Below are 22153 nucleotides of genomic sequence, written 5' to 3'. Positions count from 1 at the left end.
TACTATTCACCCTTGCCCATCTAACCATTCATGCTTCAGAAAATTTTAAAATCTCTTTGGCAAGGAAGGGCATTCTGCTCTTCAAATCCTTTTTTTTTATAGCATTTATCACATAATGTTTAATTGTCTGCTTTTCCTTCTACTAGACCATACTCTCCATGAGGACAGGGACCATGCTTCTCTGGCTCACAATGTGAAGCCCAGAGATAAACATATTGCCATGCTTTGAATACCTGGACGTAAATGAACAGAAAGAATTAAAAGAAAATTGACTGATTGATTGCTAAATAGCTACAATTGGCCAGTCTTTAGCGGTGATTTTGGAAGTAAAAGAGAAGGTAAAGAATGAGCTGAAAGTGTGTCATCTGGGTTGCAAAGTCAAATGAGAAAAGGATGAAGGGTTTTGGAAATAAGGATGAAGGGTTTCTTAAGTGAGGGCAAGAATGTAAGCAAGAGAACAGGGAGGCTGTAGAGATGCAGTTCCCCTAAAAAGTCGCTTTGTTTCTGCTCAGGGGGAGACCTAGCCTGTTCTGTTCCTTGCTTTGTGAGGACACTATCTCAGATCTAGGCTACAGTTACTGCACTCTCCAGAAATATGGGCTCTGGCAGGACCTAGTAGAGGAGGTTCTCAGTGGCCATATGCCACCCTGGGACAGAAACATTGTTGCTGAGCTACTCCTGGGGTCCAAACCTGTCCACTTTCAGGATAATCTTGTTGACTTTCTAAACCACTAGGTGCTTCGTAACTCTTGAAAGAAGCATCAAAGCACAGCTCATTGCTTTCCCTTTAACTCCAGTACTCAAGTCTTCAAAAATTTCTTCTAGCAAATGTCATGTCATTTCTGCCCCTTTCACTCTGCCTTCACCACTGTCTCTCGAACCTAGGCCCCATCACTTCTTTCCTGGGGAACTTTCTGATTTCTTACTTATTTCATTCCTTCCCACTTCAGACCCGTTTTCTCCTCCCATCTGCCAGAATGTGAATTCCGTGCCAAGCACTTTCCTTTTTTCACACTCCACATGTTTTCTCCACTGGTGATTATTTGTTCCCATTTCTTCCACAATCACTAATGGCTCTCAAATGTATGTTTTAGGCCTGACCTTTCTCCTGAGTTTCCAGTAGGAAACTCAACACGTCCCCTGATAAATTTCTTCTCTTTCCCAAGACCCTGTTCTCCAGTATGTCTCATCTTGTTAATGCCATCACCTTGCTTTCAGTGGATCAGGCTGTGAACACTGAATGAACTTTTGTCTTTTCCACAAAAAATCACTTCACATATTTTTAAAATTCTTATTCCAAATGTTCCCCAAATTGTTTGTTCTTTTTTCATGTCTGTTGCTCTTCAGGGATTCTAGTCCTCAGTATCCCTGGCTTAGTCTTCTCATCGTTTTCCAGGCCTGCAGTATTTCCACCTCTAGACCACACTCCACCCTTATGGCAGAAAGCGAAGAACTAAAGAGCCTCTTGATGAAAGTGAAAGAGGAGAGTGAAAAAGTTGGCTTATAGCTCAACATTCAGAAAACTAAGATCACGGCATCCAGTCCCATCACTTCATGGCAAATAGATGGGGAAACAATGGAAACAGTGACAGACTTTATTTTTATGGGCTCCAAAATCACTGCAGATGGTGACTGCAGCCATGAAATTAAAAGATGCTTGCTTCTTGGAAGAAAAGCTATGATCAACCTAGACAGCGTATTAAAAAGCAGAGACATTACTTTATCAACAAGGGTCTATCCAGTCATAGATGGGGTCTATTCAGTCTCCCATCAATGGATGGGAGAGTTGGACTATAAAGAAAGCCAACCACCGAAGAATTGATGCTTCTGAACTGTGGTGTTGGAGAAGACTCTTGAGAGTCCCTTGGACTGCAAGGAGATCCAACCAGTCCATCCTAAAGGATATCAGTCCTGACTATTCATTGGAAGGACTGATACTGAAGCTGAAACTCCAATACTTTGGCCACCTGATGTGAAGAGTTGACTCATTGGAAAAGACCCTGATGCTGGGAAAGACTGAAGGCAGGAGAAGAAGGGGATGACAGAGGATGAGTTGGTTGGATGGCATCACCGACTCAATGGACATGAGTTTGAGAAGCTCCGGCAGTTGATGATGGGCAAGGAAGCCTGGTGTGCTGCAGTCCATGGGGTTGCAAAAAGTCAGACACGACTGAGTGACTGAACTGCACTGAGACCATGCTGTGATCTGCCAGGACAGCCTCATAGTAAGAAGTCTCCAATGGCTTACCAAAACATAAGGTGTAAGGATTACTGCTGCTACCTGAATCTAATTGACATTTCTGGTCTTATTTCTAATCACACTTCCCATATTTCCAACCTTTTCACAATAACGGGCCATTCTATTTTTAGACACTACCAAGTTGCCCCACATCTCTATGCCTTTGCCAGGGCAGTTTTCTTAGCTCAGGATATACCTTCCCCTGTTTCTATGGGGCCAACTCCTATAACTCCTTTCATTTACTCACACAAGTCATCTCTTACAGGCACTTGCCCCTGTGCTGAATTAATTATTCATCTGCATTTTGATAACATATTAAACACATATCTAACACTGTGTTACAACCAGCTGTTTAGGATCCTGACTACCATGCAATCAAAGCAAAAAGCTAGTTCAATGGCTAAACTAGGAGTACCTTGACTCCTCTAGTACCTAATATGGTGTGTGACACACGGTAATCACTTATACATGTGTGTTTAACGGATGGATAGATAATCTTCTATGGCTTTATTTGCATCAAAGTTAACCTTGTCAGAATGGTAATCAAAGAACTCTTTCAAATTGTCTGTTGCTTCCCCAATATTGTTTTTTCTTTATTTGCCTTAGAAACAGGGCTTTAGGCCTCCCAAAGATCATAAATACACTGTTTTCATTTATATCAGTTTCTAAACTTTTGCTTATACTATAAACCCTACTTGGAAAGGGTTCTGCCTCTTCAACCTGTATAACATTTCTAAGCACACGTCTCTCTTCAATTAAGAAACTCTGTAACTCTCTGCATCTTATGCTGGCTATGCGCTCATTTTGTATTCCCTTAGATGTACACCGTTTTTATGACATGATTCTTTACACAAACATACCTCACACACACACACACACATATCTTATTCAATAGGTTGAACTATATGAAATAGCCAATACTGAGAAATCTTGACCCACAAAAATGGCAATCTCATGTGCTTCAATCTAATTATAAACCTTCTGAAGGCAGGTTACCCCAGTACAAAGTTTTGGGAGAGGTGACGGGGGCATGATTCTATACAGACAGTAGGTCAAAAGTTCTCAAAGTCAGGTCTGTGGATCCCTTTGGGTCCTTGAGATCCTTTTAGGGGTTCATGAAGCAAACAATTTTCATAATGATACTGAAGCACTATTTTTCTTTTTTTTTCCTGTGTTGAAATTTGCAATGATGGTGCAAAAGCAATGGTGAGCAACACAACTGATGCATTTGTGTCAATCAGTGTAGTGGTACCAAAGTCCTCTACAGCTCACTGTATTCTTCACTGCTTCGCACTTGTATCTTTTTATTTTTTAAAGCAAGGCTGCCTTAGGGATGTCCTTAATGAGGTAGTAAAAATAACATATTTCATTGAATCTTTATGCTTGAATATACATCTTTTTAATACTTTGTGTGATGTAATGGGAAGTACATGTAAAGCACTTCTACTACATCCCAACAAACAGTGGTTGTACCGAGGAAAAGCACTTGTGCGAGTTAGCTATAGGATGGACTAGTCACTCTTGTCACAGAACACCATTTTTACTCAAAAGAACAACTGACAAGTATCTGGTAGGTATTTTCTAAAAAAATTAAGTCAGACAGTCATTTCAAGGAAAGTGACTGACAGTATTTATTGACAATGATAAAACTCAAATATTCAAGAAAATTCAGAATTCTGGAAACCTTGTAACTGCTGTCATAAAATTGACAGTTTTCTAATATTTAAAAAAATTTCCAATGAGATCAATGGTGATGAAAAACAGCTATAATTTCTGATATCATATAATACAGATATCAACATTTGAAGATCTGTATAATTCAGTGAGCCAATATTTTTCAAATGAACAATACCTTAAGTTACTAAATGTTACACAGTAAAAGATTCATTTGGAGTGCAAGCTCTGGTCTCAGACTTCATATTGCAACTAACCTTTTAGAGGACACACTTGTTGAATTTTGCTGTAGTATTAAAAAAAATACGTACAGTTATTTGAGGTGGTAGTAAAAATATTGCTACAAATATGTTGCTGCTGCTGCTAAGTCACTTCAGTCGTGTCGGACTCTGTGCGATCCCATAGACGGCAGCCCACCAGGCTCCCTTGTCCCTGGGATTCTCCACGCAAGAACACCGGAGTGGGTTGCCATTTCCTTCTCCAGTACATGAAAGTGAGAAGTGAAAGTGAAGTCTCTCAGTCGTGTCCGACTCTTAGCGCCCCCATGGACTGCAGCCCACCAGGCTCCTCCGTCCATGGGATTTTCCAGGCGAGAGGACTGGAGTGGGGTGCCCTCGCCTTCTCCACAAATATGTTAGGCCAAATCTTTTCCCCGTATACTTCAACCAAAGTGTCATACCAAAAAAGATTCACTGTGGAAGCAGATATGAAAATCCAGCTGTATTAAGCCAGACATTAAATAAATTTGCCAAAATCCATTGTAAAACAATGCTTTTCTTATCATTATTTTTTGTGTGTTTTGAAAAATGTAGTTATTTTTCATAAAATGTTATGTTCATATGTAACTAGTTTATTGTTATTTTCAAGTGAACTAACAAATACTTTCAAAACTTTTCAGTTTAATTTCTAAATTAAATATCAGTGGCAAATGTCAGTAGAAATAATCCACATAAACGAAAGCTTTGGGGGGGATCTTCAATAATGTTTAAGAATGTAAAAGGGTCCTGAGACCAAAAATTAAGAAGCAGTGCAATAGATTCCCAATAAATGTCTGGTGAGTTGCTGAATCAATGAAACAATACAAAGGAAAATATGAAGGTTGTGATTTATATATGCCAAGATATGTGATTAGGGGTTTACTTTTGTGAGCTGCCTCAAATATTTAGTTGTTCCATATCTATCACCATACTGAGAGGTGAATGAGGATTAAATCCTACTCAATTTTAGAAAGCAGTGAGGTGTTCTGTTGGCACATTAACTAAAACTCAGTTTTACATGGAAGCAGGATTAATCTTTAAAAATCCTGAATAAAAGCGGACTAACACAGTAAAGACATCCTGGAATGTGAAGTCAAGTGGGCCTTATGAAGCATCAGTACGAACAAAGCTAGTGGAGGTGATGGAATTCCAGTCAAGCTATTTCAAATCCTAAAAGATAACGCTGTGTAAGTGCTGCATTAAATATGTCAGCAAATTTAGAAAACTCAGCAGTGGCCACAGGATTGAAAAAGGTCGGTTTTCATTCCAGTCCCTAAGAAAAGCAATGCCAAAGAATGCTCAAACTACTGCACAATTGCACTCATCTCACACACTAGTAAAGTAATGCTCAAAATTCTCCAAGCCAGGCTTCAACAATATGTGAACCATGAACTTCCAGATGTTCAAGCTGGTTTTAAAAAAGGCAGAGGAACCAGAGATCAAATTGCCAACATCTGCTGGATTATCGAAAAAGCAAGAGAGTTCTAGAAAAACACCTATTTCTGCTTTATTGACTATGCCAAAGCCTTTGACTGTGTGGATCACAATAAACTGTGGAAAATTCTGAAAGAGATGGGAATACCAGACCACCTGACCTGCCTCTTGAGAAACCTATATGCAGGTCAGGAAGCAACAGTTAGAACTGGACATGGAACAGACTGGTTCCAAATAGGAAAAGGAGTACGTCAAGGCTGTATATTGTCACCCTGCTTATTTAACTTATATGCAGAGTACATCATGAGAAACGCTGGACTGGAAGAAGCACAAGCTGGAATCAAGATTGCTGGGAGAAATATCAATAACCTCAGATATGCAGATGACACCACCCTTATGGCAGAAAGTGAAGAGGAACTAAAGAGCCTCTTAATGAAAGTGAAAGAGGAGAGAGAAAAGTTGGCTTAAAGCTCAACATTCAAAAAATGAAGATTATGGCATCTGGTCCCATCACTTCATGGCAAATAGGTGGGGAAACAGTGGAAACAGTGGCTGACTTTGTTTTTTGGGGCTCCAAAAATCACTGCAGATGGTGATTTCAGCCATGAAATTAAAAGACGCTTACTCCTTGGAAGGAAAGTTATGACCAACCTAGACAGCATATTAAAAAGCAGAGACATTACTTTGTCAACAAAGATCCATCTAGTCAAGGCTATAGGTTTCCAGTAGTCATGTATGGATGTGAGAGTTGGACTATAAAGAAAGCTGAGCACTGAAGAATTGATGCTTTTGAACTGTGGTGTTGGAGAAAACTCTTGAGAGTCCCTTGGACTGCAAGGAGATCCAACCAGTCCATCCTAAAGGAGATCAGTCCTGGGTGTTCATTGGTAGGACAGATGCTGAAGCTGAAACTCCAATACTTTGGCCACCTGATGCAAAGAGCTGACTCATTTGAAAAGACCCTGATGCTGGGAGGAATTGGGGGCAGGAGAAGTGGATGACAGAGGATGAGATGGTTGGATGGCATCACTGACTCAATGGAAGTGGGTTTGGGTAAACTCTGGGAGCTGGTGAAGGACAGGGAGGCCTGTCGTGCTGAGGTTCATGGGGTTGCAAAGAGTCAGACACGACTGAGCAACTGAAATGAACCGAACAGAGTAAATGCCCCCTCACCTGGCACTGGTTCCAAATATCGGCAAAATTTTCAAAAGCAACTCTTAGACTTCCCTTAAATTGCTTTAGAAGATGTGAATTATGAATACTACTACCAGGTACATTTCCTGAGAGGCTGGATGACCAAACATAAAATACTGGAAAGCAGTCAGTCTGCTAGCATTGACATTGTGAGGTCACAACTCAACTCCTTTGGGTGGAATGGGTATGGGAAATGGAAGGCAGGGGATACTCAAGCATCTGCTTCATGGTGAAGTCAATTGGGGCAACCACAGGAAAGAGGGCAGGAACAACTCTTCTCAGGAGCACGGAAGTACAAAGACAAAAACATGTGGCAAAATTGTTGACTTCTAAGAACCAACAACAGCTAACAGACTGGTGCGATGTGCCACAAACAGAAACAGTGTGGCTCTTTTTGAGCAAATGTTGCTCAAATTAAAGGCAAATATCAGCTGCAGCCCATAGCAAAGGAGGCTATGATATGTTCTATAAGAAAACGATGGTCGGTCATGCTTTGCCTTTGTATTCAGTCACACTGCACAGATAGACATCAAGAACCCAACAATGAAAAATAAAGAAGGTCTCTGAAGAATAAATAGCACATTCTTTCTTGGTGAGCATCTTTTTTTTTTTTTCCTTTGAGAGTTTCCATCATCCTTTATTTATGCCTCCTGTGCCATACATTGTTTTCAGCTTGGTATTCTGTTTATACTTGTACAAATTTGATTTTTCTATCTCTAGTGGGAGACCAGTTGCCCCTCAAAGTCCATAGTATAGTGCCATATACATGTTAGATGCATAATAAATACATGTTGACTAACTGAAGTCTAAAATTAGCAAAATGACTTCATGAATACTGCAAAATGGTCAAAACCCTGCTGTTACCATTCATCTATTTGTTCATCCAACAAATATTTATTGATTCCCCTATCCCATGCAAGGAGATATGCTAGATGATGTTGGTTAAGATGAAGTAGACATGAATATCTCCTTCAAAGTCTTCATAGTCAATAATCCAAATTACTCTTTTCACTAAGAGCTAAAAACATAATTTTTTTCTCTTTGATTACATCCTTATCCTTCAACACCATTATGATTATGGAAAATGAAGATAGGGAAAAAAGCAGGATCAAATTCACAAAAGGTACATGCAAGGAGAAACAAATGTTCGGCTTACTTTGCCATATATCCAAGAAGGAGTAGGATATTGCCCATATAAAACAGGTATATTTGGTTTAAAATAGAAAAAAGTCCGAAAAAAAACACCGTGTGCATCCATTTATTGAGCCAATTTAAGTCTACAGCAAAACAAAGCTCAACTGAGAAAAGTCTTACTTTGGTTACAAGAACTCACAATTTTCATGAAAACTAGGAATGTAAAGAACAATTTCCGGGTGGTGAGATAAGTTAACCTTGAGAAATATAACAGAAAAGGGTTGTGGAGTTTTGTTTTTGGGGTTGGTTTGGTTTTTTTTTAAACATAAAGTTGATTATCACTAGAAGATGCTTGAGCTATCTTTCTCACCCTTAGAGCCTTTAATGACACTTTCAGTCATACAAATGTCAGTGAGAAAGGATGTAATAGGGTTGGTGAGCAACATGTCCGTTTTATTAGTTATACCATAAAGCTGAAAGATAACTTACTGACATTGTCGTATAATCACCTGATAACTTTTAATTTACACAGAATAATTATTGAGTGCACACTGTTCCAGGCACTGGGCTAGTGAATATGTAACTGGGTGAGGAGGCAAGATACCTGTCTGCAAGGAGCTGAGAGGACAGGGAATACATGTTAGTGACTGGGCATATATGAGAGCTGTAGTGGTTCTATTTACGCTGGAGCTGGAAAGTCCAATTCAAACCAACCTAAGGAAGAACTCTTTGGCGAAGATTACAGAATAGCAACAGAATCTCAAGGAGTGATGGGGGACCATTCTCCTGATTTCAGATTAGCCTCTTTTTTCAGATTAATTCCCTCCTTGTAGAAGAAGGGAGCTCCAGGGTTACCTCCTTTCACAGACAGCTGGAGAGAAATCAAAGCCTTAGCATGTGGGATCACTGGCCCTCAGCAGCTGGTGTGGATTATCTGCCCTTCTCTGGACCAATCACAGAGGTGAGCGGAATCAAATCCACGGATTGGCTCAGCCTCCAGCACACCCACCCTCCCCTGATGCACATAGCTATGGGAAGCAGGTATGTCTCAAAAAGGAGGAAGTGATTCTAGACCACTACCCAGGAATGCACACGCTTGACAGTACATTCAAGAAATAGCATTTGAAGGGGAGAGGGGCAAATTAGGTGTATGGGATTAACAGCTACAAAGTGCTATGTACAAAATAAACAAACAAGAAGGATTCACTGAATAGCACAGGGAATTTTACCCATTATCCTGTAATAACCTGTAATGGAATATAATCTGCAAAAATATTGAGTAACCATGCTGGACCTGAAACTAATACAATGTTTAATGAAATACTGTAGAGCAACTCTACTTCAGTTCAAAAAAGAAATAGGCCTTGGGCACATTGTGGAGATGATGTACTGGCCTAAATATTTTTAAAGATCAAAAAGATGTTGACGAAAAGTTCATTATCTAGAAAGGGAGATGGGAAGATATACAGATAAAACACAAAAAGAACTCCTATGTATTTTGGAGAGTAGTTGGAAGAGGGTACATTTCTCACTGTATGAATCAGGGAAATCCAAGAAGGAGGTGATCTTTGAAATGCATCTCAAAGGAAGGGTGGGATTTATCTGCTTGCCCTAATTCCACCTCATTGTAACCTAAAGTAAAATAGTCTCTCCTTACTTTGGAATGACCTAGAAATATGATATACTGTTTGGTTCTAAACACTGTATCCTCAAGAAATGGCACATACATCCCCAACTGGGGTTACTGGTGGAAGGAAAGATCATCCTCATTAATAATGGTAACTCCCTGAAATTCAGGGTCCAGCACATAGTGGGTACTCAAAAAACCTTGGTTGAATGAGTGTTTGAATGAACAAATACAATGGCAACGTGTTGATGGGTAATAGACAAAACTCCTGTGGTCATGTAATACCAATTTAAAAGACATCCCTGAACCTTGTCTGGGCTTCCCTCATAGCTCAGTTGGTAAATCATCTGCTTGCAGTGCAAGAGATCCAGGTTCAACTCCTGGGTTGGGAAGATCCCCTGGAGAAGGAAATGGCAACCCACTCCAGTATTTACAGAATCCCACGGACAGAGGAGCCTGGTGGGCTACAGTCGATGGCATCGCAAGAGTTGGACACGACTTAGCTACTAAACCACCAGCAAACCTTGTCTATGACAAGTTGTTTCTCTACGAGTTCGTGTGGCGCCACCTTGCTCCCTCAGGTAGCCCTCCGAGGCTCATCAGTAGCATCATTTACACAGCACACATTGTATGCGATGAATTCCAAACTGGCATCCATCACACCTTCAGTTTCTCAGCATAAAGCAAAGTGCAACTTCCCCCACAGAGCATCCTGATTAAACAAATTAACTATGGCGCTGCCTGCAAACACACACACTAGAGTGCAGAAAATGAACAGATACAATGGCCAAGTCTGTATTTAATTTTAATTAAATTTCATTCTGTAGCTCAATTAATCCACATCTCCAAATGTCAGCAGGACTTAGGCAAATGGAATGACATCTGCTGCACCGCACAGGACTATAAAACCTTCACTGCATACTAGGTCTCTGGAAGCACACCAGGAAAAATGAAATATCTTTATTAAGTGTGGAGTAATGTATAGAAGTCTAACTCACAATCTAATGAAAGAACATAAACTAGGAAAGAAAATTAGACCAAGAACGTGAGTGGTTACGGGCATGGCAAATATTGCTCAATATCCTGCCTCGTGTTATTTATTGTTTTAAAGTGCATTTGGCTTTATAGCTGTTTCCTTTAATATTTACCTAGTGGGTTTCCCAACTGCCCAGGTTGGTTTTCATTTTTTAAACCGACACAGATTTTTTTTCCTGGAGAAAGGGAATCAGTACAGTAGAAGTGATATTTCTGCATATAACATGGAGAAGACCACATTTGCTATGCAAAGGTATTTGTTACAGGAAACCAGAGGTGGGGCAGAAAGAATGTGGAGTTTGACAAGCCTAGATTAAAATTTTTGTTCTGCTACCAAATATCAAGTTAGAAGGTTAAAAAACAAACATTATTCATTAGTGAGGCTGTTCCTACCCTGACAATGTCCGGTTTCAGGAAATGCTTTTGTAGTCTTTTTGGAAAATGTCAATGAGATCATTATTGTTGGATGATAAGAAATAGATGAATCTTATTACAATAAATTTGTTTAGCATAATGTGCCAGACACTGTGCTAGAAACACAATGCTGAGTAAGACACAATCTCTTCTCTGGAGGAGGGAGAGCAAAAAAATAATCACAAAAAAGGGTAACAAATTTCTATTAAAGAGAGATGCCCAAAGTATCAGACAAACCATGGGAAAATGCAGGTAGCTCAGTAGGTAAAGAATCTGCCTGAAATGCAGGAGATGAGGATTCAATCACTGGGTCAGGAAGATCCCCTGAAGGAGGGCATGGCAACCCACTCCAGTATTCTTGCCTGGAGAATCCCATGGACAGAGGAGCCTGGAGGGGTACAGTCCAGAGTGTCACAAAGAGTCAGACATGACTGAAGTGATCAAGCACACGTGCTGGGAAAATGTCAAAGGCCTAGGAGTGGGTGCTTGTCTCTTGTGAAATGGTCCTAAAGGATGAATGAGATTTGAGCAGAAAAATAGCAGAGAAAGAGCAGAAGGCAAAGTATGTGCAAAGAAAGAAAAGGGAAAGGGATGTGTTTTCCAATTTGTGAAAAATGTTCAAAGTCTACAGAGAAACTAAGATAGAAAGTGAAGAGACAAAGGTAGTCAGATTAGACTGGCTGATGTTAAAATGAGATGTGAAGAACTCAGGACTGGATTCTGTAGGAAACAGGGGATCTCTGAGGGGCACATGACCAGATCTGTGTTTGGCAGTGCAGTCCTCAGAAACCCACATTCTCCATCCTGGCCATCAGAGCTAAGGTGAGAGTTCTGGCATCTTCTGATACTCTGTTATGTCTCAGTTGTTCACGGCCCACGTGGGGAAGAGGAATGCTATTTCTTGGCCACCTTAGAAATTGCAGCAGTGAGGAAGTAGACTTTTTGGCCTTCATTCTGGTGTTTGGGACCACCCTGATAACTCAGTTGGTAAAGAATCCGCCTGCAATGCAGAAGACCCTGGTTCGATTCCTGGGTTGGGAAGATCCCCTGGAGAAGGGAAAAGCTACCCACTCCAGGATTCTTGGGTTTCCCTTGTGGCTCAGCTGGTAAAGAATCCACCTGCAATGTGGGAGACCTGGGTTCGATCCCCTGGAGAAGGGAAAGGCTACCCACTCCAGTATTCTGGCCTGGAGAATTCCATGGACTGCATAGTCCACGGGGGCTCAGAGAGTCCAACACAACTGAGCGGCTTTCATTAGCCCCAGAGAACCCCTATTGAGGATCAGCCACAATATTTACGTACAGCCCTCAGTAAAGAGGATGCATAAAACCAGGGAAATGTAACCAAAGGAGGCAAAATGAAGAAGGACTAAATAAAGAGGGGCTGACCACAGAGAAAGTCCAGGTTTCTGTTCATCCAAGAAAGAAAAAGCAATTCAAAGAAAGGCTTTCTTCACCTCTGTGATGGCTATGGATCAGTAAGAGGGAAATTACCTACTGACTTGAAGTTCAGAATATCAGAAGTGCTGGTGTTACCTTAGAATACCAGTTTGATGGTTTTACTAAATATGGGACACGTAGGATTTTGTGAGTTGGTTTGAGAATCTCTAGTGTATTTTGCTACATTAAAAAAAAAGTCATCCTAACTTCTAATGTCTTGGAAAAAAATTTCAAACAACTTATTTGTAAATTGGAGACTCAGTGGAATGATATAAAAAGATACAAGCAGAAACAGAAAGATTTCAATTTAAGAGGAAAAAAGCCAAAGATAGAGTGGAAAGTCTAGCATTCTTATTTAAAACACTAATTCAATGTTAATGACTGAGGGATCCCATATAAACTAATAATCTATACATTTTTTTTCCACTATAAGTAAATATTTTGGGAGGGGAAATAAAGCCTCTTTCTATTTTGCCATATTTTGTATTTCTCTCATATTTTCCTCTTCTATTTTTTCACAAATCTGTCTTTATTCTTTTCTTTTTCATATGCCTATTTAAAATTTTAACTCTCTTCTAATTTTATATTCTGATTTAAATTATGTGCTTAGTCAAAATAGTATAATGCTTTAGAAAAGATCATGTTTGTCTATCAAAATAGAAGGTGAGCTGGATTGAAAGACTAAACTTGAATATATTTATTACTAAAAGCTTACACATAACTGAATAGGGATTTGATTCTGGTAAGCTCATCAAGAAAAATGTTCCAGTTCTGCTATGCTACAATACTGAGTTTTAAAATCAGCATATGAAGATGTAGCACTGAAATTTATCTAATAAAAATGTATCAGTTCAGTTCAGTTCCGTTGCTCAGTTGTGTCCGACTCTTTGCGACTCCATGAATCGCAGCATGCCAGGCCTCCCTGTCCATCACCAACTCCTGGAGTTCACTCAAACTCACATCCATCGAGTTGGTGATGCCATCCAGCCATCTCATCCTCTGTCGTCACCTTCTCCTCCTGCCCCCAATCCCTTCCAGCATCAGAGTCTTTTCCAATGAGTCAACTCTTCACATGAGGTGCCCAAAGTACTGGAGTTTCAGCTTTAGCATCATTCCTTCCAAAGAAATGCCAGGGCTGATCTCCTTCAGAATGGAGTGGTTGGATCTCCTTGCAGTCCAAGGGACTCTAAAGAGTCTTCTACAACACCACTAACCTCAAACTAACTCACGATCCTATCTAGAGACACTGAATTGACATGTGGTTCCTAGCAAATTAATGAATTTGAAACAGGAATCAATAATGTACCACTAATTTAATCAGGGTTAAAGTTGGCTTTATTCCCGCCTGAAAGACAATGAGACATATTGATATTATAATAGCCTAAATATGTAAAAGTGAAGAACTGACATTGTAAAAAATCCTTTAATTGAAATGATGAGTTAAATTGCCTCTAACAATCAGTCTTAATATATAAACTGAATAAGTACATAAAGCATTTCTGGCTGTAACATTTCACAATTTGCACTGAGTTATAATATTTTGTATACAAAACTATTTTTAAAAATTAGAATTTAGAAATACTAACCTATACAACTGAAGGTTTACTATATTTTCCAAGGAACAGAAAATATAATATCTAACTCTGAAGTTGTATGATTCTATCAAGGATGTTTTTTTAAAATGAAATTGACTGACAGTAACTTAACTTATTTAGTTGAGGTTTCTACTGAGGTCGGGAATTCTGAGTGTAGAGCTTAAAATTTCATATAGCACTGAGGCTCCAGGGATTTAGGCAACTTATATTTATAATAGTTTTCACTGGTAGAAATAACTTCTATGTTGAATGATCTCAACTGATCACTGTCTCTTAGGTCAGGTTTTTCACAGTAAATGAAGTTAAATGTACCTTTTTTAGAAGTAGAAGTTAAATCTGCTAAAAGTTAGATATATAATACATAGTTAAATGACAATTACACTTTTCTCAAGTTATCTGAATAACTTTCTCATTTCAATTATGGTCCCACACATGTGGACCTCTAAGTGAAAAGCCACTACATATGCTGTAGATTTCTCCATCTCTTACCTTCAGTTTTTCTCTAAGATGGAAACCAAAGGATTGCATAATATAAATTCACAATTTCAATATAATTCCTTTATTTTTATCAAAATAAAATATAAAATTTTGCCTCATCAGAATTTTATACATGACCCTACGCCACAAAGGACATTTTTCATAAAGCATCTATATTATAATTAGTTAATGAAGCATCATAAAATATTAATTAGTAACAGGCCATAAGAAAAACTTGTAAAATTTTCTAGACATTCATATTTCCTTAAATAAATAAATTCTATGTATACCTCACAAGGTGTAATATCCAAGTAGGCTGCTTAGGAGATACCAAGAGACTAATATGAACGGCAGAAATCTCAAAATAAGATCCACAAAGTTTGGTGAGAAAAAAGCAAAATTTAGAGAGGTCTGAAAGTTCATCTAGGTCTTGATTTTGCCCTTCTACTAGAAATCCATTGCTTGACAATCCCCTCAAACCCAAAGAAGAGTGAAAGAACGAGTTGAGTTTGTATAATATAATAACTATATAAAACACTAGATATATAGAACATTAGAAAGAGCAGGGTTGACACGGAGTGTTGTAACAGTACAGAGTCACAATTAAAACTGATTCAATCTGAGAAATCACCATTGACCAGCTATATCACCCATCATTCTCCTCCCTCTCTCCTCCATACTTCTGTTCTGTCCTAATCCATCCCATCCTTACTCCATCATATCCCTTCCCTCTCATTTCTCTTCTCGATCTTTCTTCCTCCTTCCTTGTTCTCTCATTTCTCTCCACATTGCTCTCCACCAGATGCCCATTCTTTGCTAGGCATCACGCTAGAGACCAGGGGAAGACAATTAGGATAAGTATCTATCTTCAAAGAGCATACTACTGCCTTTATAGGAGGACCAGTATCTAAATGGATAATTGTCATTTGATATAATAATTATAAGGCAAGAGGAAGGGAAGTCTATAGAAGGGCACCTAAAATCAGAAGGCTCACCAGCCGAGGAGATTCCTGAGATGCATCTTAAAGCATAAGGAGGATTAGCCAGAAGAAAAGGAAGACAGAAATATGTTTTAGGCAGAAAGGGCAACGTGAATGAAGAGCCAGGGGACAGAAGCATCAGACAAAATCTGCGTGAGCAATTCAGTCTGCACGGCCACACGTGGTGGCCTGGGGAGTGACAGGAAAACTTTTATATTTTAGAAAGTTCCTGCTGAAGAGACTAGAGTTTGGAAGACCAGTTGGGGGCATAATCCAACTGGTCTTCCAAATTAGGTATTCCACCAGGTATTCGTTAACACCCAGTGATCACAAAATAAAGAACATTACACAACATGCCTGGTGGATCTGGAATCAAAGCCCAGGTTTATCCACTTCCAGTCCAGAACTCTCTCTACTGTACCAGAAACACCACTTCTTATCCTGTGATAGAACTGAAACATTTTTTTGTTGTTGTTGTAGGCTCCTTTAAATGTGTATAAATCGGTGAAGGATAAATCCTTAGGAATGACCAATTACTAAGCTCTGGGAGCACAGCTCCAAAATTCATACACAGAGCAGTTCAATATTCATCATGATTATTTGGCACGATACACTAATCTTTTGAATATAGAGATATGTTGTTTCAGGGGCGAAGAAAAACCCAACCAGAGCCCTTAATGTTATATTCATTGTTATCAAATATTTGGAATCCATGTGACTAGAAGCTTCTTGTTTCCAGAGGAAAGGGTGCGGGCTTTTTGCTGGTATCTCGTCATGTGTAACATCCCAATGCTGCTACTTCTGATGCCCAAAATAGCTGCTCCATTACACACCCCCACTGCTAGTGCCACTGCAGCGTGTCAGGTAATGAGGTAAGGGGCACACTTGAGTTCTCTATGTGCCAAGATGAGAAAAATTAATTTTCAGTGCTAAAAAGATGAGGCTGCTGGTGCAGACGGTCACTAACCACCACCAGCTGCTCCATAGATTTGGTGTTTGGAAAAGGGAACCTATTTCAAAATCAATAACATAACTTCATGTCACGAGAAACCAAGCTGCATCAGTGTTTTGAGCAAGAAGATGTTGTCCAAGTCTTACTAAATAGCTGGGTGATTTGACAGAAATATTGACAATTTGGTTTGTACTCACATTACGCTTCGAAATATCTCAATACAGAGAGAAAATCATCAATGTCAAAAACATTGTGCTTGCTTTAGTAGGTTCATAAATAGACAAAATATATATCTATGAGATTGGTTTGCAAGATGGAAGTTTTAACAGAGCATGGTGTCTTCTGGGTGGAGGTAGGGGAGAATGCGAGATCTTAACTACATGTAATCTTCCTGAATTCCAACAGAAAGTCAAATGAATCTCATATACACACAAACACACCACGCCCAAAAGCATTTTCTTGTACCTTTTATGTCATTTAGAGTACATAAGTATGAATTTTTCAAGGAAGCATGAATGAAGAATGCAAAAAACAAAACAAAGCAAACAAACTTAAATCATCTCCCTGTCTCAGCTATATGGATCCAGAACAGTAGCTCTTAACTTTGAGTGCACATTTTTTAAAATCACTGAAATTTTTAAAACAACCAGTGCCCACAACTCCATCCTTAGTGAAGTCAGAATTTACAGAGCTGGGGATGAGGGGGGATGGGAGTGGTGGCGGGGTTGGCATTGGTATTTTTTTTCCAGTTTCCCAAGTGACCCTCGGAGAAGGCGATGGCACCCCACTCCAGTACTCTTGCCTGTAAAATCCCATGGACGGAGGAGCCTGGTGGGCTGCAGTCCATGGGGTCGCTAAGAGTCGGGCACAACAGTGACTTCACTTTCACTTTTCACTGTCATGCATTGGAGAAGGAAATGGCAACCCACTCCAGTGTTCTTGCCTGGAGAATCCCAGGGATGGGGGAGCCTGGTGGGCTGCCGTCTATGGGGTCGCACAGAGTCGGACACGACTGAAGCGACTTAGCAGCAGCAGGTGACCCTAATGTGCAGCCAGGGTTGGTTAGAAGTTCCTTCTATGCCTGGCTCTCTCAACCTCAGCACTATTGGCATTTGGGGGCTGGTAATTCTTTGCAGTGGAACTGCTCTGTGCATTGTGGTATGTTCAGCATCCTGTCTTTACCCACTACATGCAGTAACAACACCCTTTGCCGGGTGGTGAGACGGGCTGGGGGACCTAGGAACTGGGACCCTTTGACCCAGGATTTGACCCAGGACAAACACTTTCTTGAGCAACAAAATACAAAGAAACTATAAGGAACTAAAAATAACTGAGTCCACAGCCCAGTTGGGGCAAATTATGAACAAGAAGAATACAAAAAGACCAAAAACCCAGCTGCCACTTCTGAGGAGCCAGGGGCAAAAGCAGGGGACCGGGAATGCACCCTGCACAGAGAACCACCGGAGGGGTGGGCAGGCCACCTAATCCAGCCCTCACACCCAAACCCTACATCCACCCCTACGCTCACCCTGTATAAGAACCAGCTCACTCCTGCCCACAAAGCAACCAAAGGAACTTAATTTGTTTTTGCTCCCTCACATTGCAGCATGAGTCCCAACAAAGCCTTGTCTGAACTTCTTGTCTTGCTTCTTCTCCATTTCTATCGATTAAGGGAATTCAAGAACCCTGGTCAGTAACAGCTGTGACAACCAAAAATGACTCCAAACAGTGACAATTGGCCCCTGGGTGGGGGTGGGGGGAGGAGGGTTGAGATTCGCCTTGGTTAAGAACCACTGTTCTTGGGATTTCCCCTTTCCCCTCTCCTAAGTAACTCTTAGCAGCTGCTGTATGGATGCCTCCTTGGGGTCAACATGTTTTGCTGTCTTGAGTTCTTCAGAAGTGCCTGCAGCTTACTTGGCTCCCTGTTCTCCATCTCTGCCAAATCTGACATAATCAAGTGTTCCCCCAAGAGGTCTTCCCCCAGGCTTCCACCCCATCCTGACTTCCACTTCCTTCTATCGTCTCAGCATACCTGCCACCAGAATGCTAGCAGGCTGCCTCACTAACATGCTCGTCTCTTCTGGTGGGAGACATTCTCCATGAGACTATAATCCCACCAAAGGAATGAAGACAAGTTGTCTTTTGCTTATTTGAGAATCACAGAATTTTTTAAACCGAAGGTTTAAGAAGGCCATCTTGTTGTACTTGACTTTATCAGGCAATATGTAAGACAGTGTCAAAAATCATATAGCATCAGTTCTCCCGATTAAAATTCCACTTGGGTTTTTTAGAAGGGATTCAAGCTTATTTTAAAATTTATACGGAGGAGTCTAGTACGCATAGCTAAGCACACCTTAAAAAAGGACTTCTCCTGCCAGATATTAAGATGTACAATAAAGCCCTACTAACAAAAATCATATGAATTGGCACAAAAACAGACAAACTGATGAGTTGAACAGAACAGAGAGCTTAGGGACAGATCCATGAATATACGTGAATCTGACAAATGAGTAAAGTAGCACCACAAATCAATTTTAGCCAAGGAAAAGGAATGATCAGCTAGAAACCTTGTACAGGTAATCTTCTTGGTATGCAATATTGAAATTCAAAGTTACTGTCTGATTTTCTCACATAATTTAACTCTTCATTTTTGTTTTGTCAGTTTCGTCCTCAAAACCAAGTTGTTTTTTATCTGGCTGCTCACTAAAATGCAGCCTGTCTTTTTATTGTAAGAAATGTTCGTAAGAATGACCAGTGACAGGCAAGTAACTTTGACTCCAATTTTCACTCTGAGGAAAGCCAATTTCAAGGTAAACAATTGTCTATTTAAAGGAAAAGAAAATCACGGGAATATTTTCAAATGAAAATATAAGAAGTACAAAGTAGAAAAGAGACACAAGGTATAAAAATTCTAGGGGTGGAGAGAGGGCGTGTAAAATGAAGAAGAAATCACCTAAAATAGAAGGTAAGGGAAGCCATAAAATATAATGATTCTCAACAAAGCAGAAGAATGCAATAATTACCTTCAAGGATTGAAGCTTTGAAGGAAATAATGTAAACATTCAAGACTAAAAAGCAGGAGTAGGAAGGAATTCTAAATTCAGAGACTATCTTTAAATCTGCACTGAATGGTTACTACATTAAAAAACTTTTATTACATTTTGGATGAGTAATAATACTACTACTCTTGATTTATGGAACATCTTTATGCCTGTGATTCCAAAGTGCTTGGAAAATCTCTTGTGACAGATATTATTTCCTTTTAACAGATGGAGAAGTTGAGGTTATGCAGAGCTTAAGTGACTTGCTCATTGTCACAATTAATCAACAGTAATGCTGAAGATGGAATTTAAAGTTCTCTGCTATCCAGTGTAGGGACTATTTTCTGTCTCATGTTAAATGATCCATAATTAACTTACCATGGGAATAAAGGACATTCTTAAAGAATAATTATGAAATTCATGCCTTGGTTAAGATTCATGCTCATGTTATACTACTAATAAAGGCATAAAAGTTGCCCACATCCTTAAATATTTTTAGAAAAACCTAACTTGTTGTTTGAATAAGACCAATGTATATATGGCAAAAATTTCAGCAGCAAATGGCAAAGTCAGAGATGTTTTAACTTAAAAAAATTGTACTCTATTTGTTATTTCCTAGTAATTTATTTACTGTCTTCCCAATGAGCTCTTCCCAAGTCCAATCAGTATTTTTAAAACGATTACTTCCAAGCTAAAAAATAGCATCACAAATAGCTTGTGGCTTCTGAAACTCAAGACGTCTTTTTGATGTACTACGCATTCACAGTGGCTCAGCGGTAAAGAATCTGCCTGCAACGAACGAGCCGTAGGTTCGATCCCTGAGTTAAGAAGATCCCCTGGAGAAGGTCATGGCAACCCATTACAGTAGGCTTTTTTTTTTTTTTAATTTTTATTATTATTATTATTTTTACTTTACAATATTGTATTGGTTTTGCCATACATCAACATGCATCTGCCACGGGTGTACACGTGTTCCCCATCCTGAACCCCCCCTCCCACCTCCCTCCCCATACCATCCCTCTGGCTCATCCCAGTGCACCAGCCCCAAGCTTCCTGTATCCTGCATCGAACCTGGACTGGCGATTCGTTTCTTATATGGTATTATACATGTTTTAATGCCATTCTCCCAAATCATCCCCCCCATCCCTCTCCCACAGAGTCCAAAAGACTGTTCTATACATCTGTGTCTCTTTTGCTGTCCTGCATACAGGGTTGTCATTACCATCTTTCTAAATTCCATGTATATGCGTTAGTATACTGTATTGGTGTTTTTCTTTCTGGCTTACTTCACTCTGTGTTATCGGCTCCACTACAGTATTCTTGCCCAGAGAATCCCATGAACAGAGGAGCCTGGCTGGCTACAGTTTCAGTTCAGTTCAGTTCAGTCGCTCAGTTGTGTCCGACTCTTTGCGACCCCATGAATTGCAGCACGCCAGGCCTCCCTGTCCATCATCAACTCCTGGAGTTCACCCAGACTCACGTCCATCGAGTCAGTGATACCATCCAGCCATCTCATCCTCTGTTGTCCCCTTCTCCTCCTGCCCCCAATCCCTCCCAGCATCAGAGTCTTTTCCAATGAGTCAACTCTTCGCATGAGGTAGCCAAAGTACTGGACTTTCAGCTTTAGCATCATTCCTTCCGAAGAAATCCCAGGGCTGATCTCCTTTAGAATGGACTGGTTGGATCTCCTTGCAGTCCAAGGGACTCTCAAGACTCTTCTCCAACACCACAGTTCAAAAGCATCAATTCTTCAGTGCTCAGCTTTCTTCACGGTCCAACTCTCACATCCATACATGACACAGGAAAAACCATAGCCTTGACTAGACGAACCTTTGTTGGCAAAGTAATGTCTCTGCTTTTGAATACACTATCTAGGTTGGTCATAATTTTCCTTCCAAGGAGTAAGTGTCTTTTAATTTCATGGCTGCAGACACCATCTGCAGTGATTTGGGGGCCCCCAAAAATAAAGTCTGACACTGTTTCCACTGTTTCCCCATCTATTTCCAATGAAGTGATGGGACCGGATGCCATGATCTTCGTTTTCTGAATGTTGAGCTTTAAGCCAACTGTTTTCACTTTCCACTTTCACTTTCATCAAGAGGCTTTTTAGTTAGGGTTGCAAAGAGTTGGACATGACTGAAGCAACTTAGCACGCACAGGCACACAAGCATTCACAAGAGAGTGGTTACCAATTAAACCCAGACATGACTACTTCACACCTAAACTGGCACTGTAGGAATAATCTACTGATTTTCTAAGTGTTTATTGATGGAACCTAGTATAGATATCAGAGAAGGCAATGGCAACCCACTCCAGTACTCTTGCCTGGAAAATCCCATGGGTGGACGAGCCTGGTAGGCTGCAGTCCATGGGGTCACACAGAGTTGGACACGACTGAAGCCACTTAGCAGCAGTAGCAGCAGTATAGATACACTCTTAAGCAAGGAATCCAACCTCTTATTTATTTACATACTTTCTACAAATTAGTGATCATTTATGGATTGTACAGTCTACTGATACATAGTTCTGGATCTGACATTAAACAGAAAACAGTGACTTTAAAAATTATCCTCCAATAATAAATGCTGGAGAGGGTGTGGAGAAAAGGGAACCCTCTTACACTGTTGGTGGGAATGCAAACTAGTACAGCCACTATGGAG

The 22153-nt window shown here is 40.1% G+C and overlaps 1 protein-coding gene across 3 annotated transcripts in view; it reads right to left on the bottom strand.

Moving 5' to 3' along the window:
* KIAA0825 (KIAA0825 ortholog) overlaps positions 1 to 22153 on the bottom strand; it is a 428728-nt gene that overhangs the window by 108117 nt on the left and 298458 nt on the right. The gene's annotated exons all lie outside the window — the stretch shown is intronic.

Source organism: Bos indicus x Bos taurus, chromosome 7 (genome assembly GCF_003369695.1).
Source record: "Bos indicus x Bos taurus breed Angus x Brahman F1 hybrid chromosome 7, Bos_hybrid_MaternalHap_v2.0, whole genome shotgun sequence".
NCBI classification, from domain to species: domain Eukaryota; kingdom Metazoa; phylum Chordata; class Mammalia; order Artiodactyla; family Bovidae; genus Bos; species Bos indicus x Bos taurus.
The sequence above is the reverse complement of the archived record's forward strand: the minus strand, read 5'-3'. Positions and strand labels throughout refer to the sequence as shown.